This window comes from Acinonyx jubatus, chromosome E2, assembly GCF_027475565.1.
Source record: "Acinonyx jubatus isolate Ajub_Pintada_27869175 chromosome E2, VMU_Ajub_asm_v1.0, whole genome shotgun sequence".
Lineage (NCBI taxonomy): Eukaryota > Metazoa > Chordata > Mammalia > Carnivora > Felidae > Acinonyx > Acinonyx jubatus.
This window is the reverse complement of record NC_069396.1, coordinates 29200001-29204617: the sequence shown is the minus strand read 5'-3', so window position 1 is coordinate 29204617 and position 4617 is coordinate 29200001. Positions and strand designations below refer to the sequence as shown.

The 4617-nt window shown below is 44.3% G+C and overlaps 1 long non-coding RNA gene across 2 annotated transcripts in view; it reads right to left on the bottom strand.

Moving 5' to 3' along the window:
• Positions 1–3010: 3010 nt before the first annotated feature.
• LOC106973288 (uncharacterized) overlaps positions 3011–4617 on the bottom strand; it is a 10721-nt gene continuing 9114 nt past the window's right edge. For both annotated transcript variants that reach the window (XR_003415755.2, XR_003415756.2), the window contains exon 3: positions 3011–3289. This is a non-coding gene — a long non-coding RNA (uncharacterized LOC106973288). The remainder of the gene's footprint in view (positions 3290–4617) is intronic.

The window sequence follows — 4617 nt, the reverse complement described above, 5'->3', positions numbered from 1 at the left end:
CCGTCCGATGCCCCGGGAAGTTCTAGCCAGACCAGATTCCACCCCACGTTCAACAAACCACACAAGAGCTCATTTCCGTCTCCTTGCTGATACCCTCCTCCGCGTGTACAATACATGCTCCTTCGAAGTTCAAGTCCGCCATCTTCTGTGAGGCCCGCGCCAGCAGTTCCGGTGGTCTTGGGCCTTCTCCCGAGTTCCAAAGGTTCTGGATTTCTAGGCATGCACGGTCATGTTGGTCTCTCGGTTTCTTTTTACTTTTTCCTCTGTCCCCACCCCCTAATCGATGCACTATGAGAACCAGACTAAGAGAAGCCGGGGGGAAGGGGGGCGTTATATTGCCTTCTTTACTGTCAGGGTCCCAGCGCTAGAACGCGAGGCGTGTCAGTACCTGCTTGATGATGAGTGACTACTGGTATTTAAAGACTGCACGTGCGCATGCTCTCTTTTTTCCAGGCCATTTTTTTTTAATTTTTTTTTTTAACATTTATTTATTTTTGAGACAGAGAGAGACAGAGCATGAATGGGGGGAGGGCCAGAGAGAGAGGGAGACACAGAATCTGAAGCAGGCTCCAGGCTCTGAGCTGTCAGCACATAGCCTGATGCGGGGCTCGAACTCACGGACCGTGAGATCGTGACCTCAGCGAAGTCGGACGCTCAACTGACTGAGCCACCCAGGAGCCCCTCCAGGCCATTTTTAAGGGCAAGGACTACTTTATCGTCTTAGGTCATTTATATCACTGTGGTCATGAACATGAGGGCTGAAGAGAGAAACTGTATTTAGAAGCATTGGAAGATTGGGGTCCCCTGAGCCTAGTGCCTCACTCGAAAAAGCTAAAGACTTGCAATACTGACTTTTGTTAGCAGGGTCATTGTAACCAGTGCGTGACCCCCAACGTTGCTACAAAAGGAAATGGAGCTCCGTCTTCGGTGACAGGTCTCAAGTCCACATGTATAATGGTGGCAAATCAGAGTAAGAATCGTCCTGGGAAACCTTTTCATTGGCTCACCCCCAAAATACAGCATCCGTGGTTTTGTACATGTCTCACTACTCAAGGTAAGTATAATAGAACAGTGTGATTTCCACCAGCGCTGGGACGAGGGTGGTTTCTTCCAGTCAGCCCCGTATAAAGTAGCTGGGATGTTTAGGGGTCGTGTATTAGGAAAGGGCACGTTTTGGTTTTCATTTCCTTCTTTTTCTTCCCACACCAGGCTTGGAGTTGAATTAAACGATCGTGAAACGCAATGCGAACGAATACAAGCGGTTAAGATGATGAATTGGTTCTACAACTAAAAACTGCAGGCCAGGTCGCAGGGACAAAGGGCCAAGTGTATCAATTCGGAAGCTGTTACGACACATCCTCGAGCGCCAAGTCTCTGCTAACGCTTGGAAAATCCCCCACCCCCCAATTTCTCCAAATGACCCGTCAGCTTTGCGGCACCTTCTCTAGACTATATACCTATCTTCATCCCTTTACATACGAATTGTTCGCAAAAAAAAAAAAAGGGGGGGGGGGCAGCAACTTTTTTCGAAAGTATGTCTCTCAAAATAAGAGCAAAATCTAGGTTGTGGAAAAATGCTTTTGATATCTGGCTAAAGGTTATTCAGGAGAGTCTGCATATTTTTCAAGTCAGACGCAAATCCAGTTAAGGCAAAAACACCGCAAAAATGTCGATCTCCGCCTGGTCTCTCCTTCCACACACACACAAAATCAAGTCTAGTCACAAAAAGAAATGCTCTATGTAATTATCATACGACCCACAATTGCACTACTGGGCATTTATCCCAGGAAAAATGAAAACTGATGTTCACACAAAAACCTGTACACGAATGTTTATAGCGGTTTTATTCAAAAGGGTCAGAAACCGGAAACCACCCCGAAGTCCTGACTGGTGGTTAGACAATGTGCGGGGCTGCCGCACCACGGAACGCTACCCAGCAATAAAACAGAACTACTGATTCGTGCGAGTTGAATCTCTAGGAAGAATGTGCTGAGTGAGAGAAGCCAGGCCCAGAAGGTAACATACTATGTAATTCCACTTCTAGAACATTCTCGAACAGACAAAATTCTAGAAACGGAGAACAGGTGAGCGGTTGCTAGGGTTGAGAGGGGCAGGAGACGAGGAGATTGGATATGAAATGGTACTACGGGGGCTCCCTGTACTGATGGAGATGTTAGGTACCTTGACTCTATCGATGCTAATGCCCACGTTGTGTGATGTGACACTGCCTGTTATAAATGTCACTGTTGGGGAAGACGGGGTGAAAAGTACAAGGAGCCCCTCCCTTAAGTAGGACACCCGCATGTGACATCTATTATCTCATGAAATAAAATGTTATTAAAAATTTGAGAGAAAGAAATTGTTCTAGCCTAATAAATTTACTTTGCGCTATCGAGAGCTCTGATTCTTGGTAAAAACTATGGAAAGTGGATGAAGTACGAAGTGGGTCAGTGGCAGAAGAGTAACTGCCCACATTTCCACAGGGGTCACCGGCATCCGTGAATCTGCCCAGTCCCCCCACGGAGGACTCTTCTCTGATCACACTACACCCTCCCACACCGCAGAGGCCACAGGAATCCTCCCACTCTCCTACCACTGCCTCAGGCCACAACAAGGAACTTCCCAATGGCCAGGCCACCCGCCATTATTCGGTCCACGCAAATAACTCTGTGAAAGCACCGGATGGCCCCTTTCTTTTCGTAAATCAAATATTCAAACACTGTAACAAATGATCCGCCAGGTAAGGCGGCATCTTCTGGTATCCGAGTTGAGCTGGTTTATTTTGGGGGCGAATGTTCCATTCCAGGGGGACTAATACAGAGCAGTGAAATATGTGTATGGATACCCTGCAAGACTTTTTTTGTTTCCTCCCCTCAGCGTAACAGTTACGTTTGAAACTGATGTTGGACTGCTGAAGAGTCCTTATGGTGGAGACAGGGATTTCTCTTGGAACCTTCTTTTTCAAGTAGAAACATCCATTCAATCCAAGAAAGACATTTTGGAAAAGAAGTCAACGTATAGAATTGATTTTATTCTTTCTGTGCTTGGATGGAAACAGAAACTGTTTGGTGAGACCCTACAATACTAAGCATGTCACGTAAACTGGATGGACCAAGAAGAGAATAACCTTCTTCTGCACGACAGCTGAGGGTCTTAACCAGAAAAATACTGCAGTCTATCAAGGGGAACATCCAAAACACGCTTGGACCTCTTGCGTACTTGATTGCTCCATGTCCTCTGCATCCAGGTTGAACAGACCACAGGAAATTTCAAAGACCGACAGCTGAATCTAAAAGAAAAAAAAAAATCCATTTAGTTGTCATGATCATTGTCCCTGTCAATGTCTAGTATCCCAAACTTCACCCAGCGCACTGAACTTTGCCATGCTGCTTTGTGCTTGGGAGAAGACAAGTCGCTCATCAATTACGTATACAAGTTAAAAAACGCTACCTTTGGGGCGCCTGGGTGGCTCAGTCGGTTAAGCGTCCGACATCGGCTCAGGGCATGATCTCACCATCCGTGAGTTCGAGCCCCGTGTCGGGCTCTGTGCTGACCGCTCAGAGCCTGGAGCCTGCTTCGGATTCTGTGTCTCCCTCTCTCTCTGACCCTCCCCTGCTCGTGTTCTGTCTCTCTCTGTCTCAAAAATAAATAAAAACATTAAAAAAAATTTTTTTTTAATATGCTACCTTTAGGAGGCGTTTTAATACCGCAGTAATAAGGGTGAGTATTTCCTCTAACTGCCAACTTTGACATTTTCGATATCACGTTAGCCAGGACGCGCTGGACATTTGCAAACACTTAATGCTACACTCCACGTATGCTATCGAATTGCCCTCCAAAAGTGGTGGTATGGTTCTGCAACTGGTTGAGGTCACATGGAAAATAGAATTATATGCTAATTTGTTCCTACATTAAGTTATCATAGAAGGTCAGACCAAACATGGCAAAATGAATTCTGGAAAAAAAAAATTAACTAAATAGATTGGTATGCACCGTAGCAAAGTAAACTGTTTATCTTAATAGATACAAATACGAGAAAGATTTTTTTTTTTAAATCTTTCAAAAAATAAAGGTTTTAGCCAACCCCAGGCAATGACTTGCATGATTTAAAAACACTCTACGGAAATAATTTTTCCCTAAAGAAGAACAACGGCAGGGTATTTTTTTCAAGGGAAATAAACATGGAGAAGGGCCTAGTATCCAGAAGAGAGTAATTTCCCCAGAAAAAGCTCCACTCTATCTACATATTTATCAGAACTTCATTCACGTAAGTAGCTATACCCACACACTGTAAGATGAACACAACGTTTAAACTACACGATGGGGTCAAGAGGTGCTGAATACAATACCTTTATTATTTAATTCCAAAATAAACTAAACAACAATATAGATGTTTTCCTTAGCCTCGATTTGTCCGAAAAAAAAACGCTTTCTTTAAAAAAAATCACTGAGGGAAAAATAAAATCTACATTCATTTCTTTTTCTGGAAGGCATACCTTATAGACATCGCCTTGTCTACGGGTAAGTTGAACAGATGCTACATCAACTTCAAAAAAAGTACAGAGCAAATTAGTGACTGAAGAATTTGGGCTACCAGTTTCATATATGATGATGGTG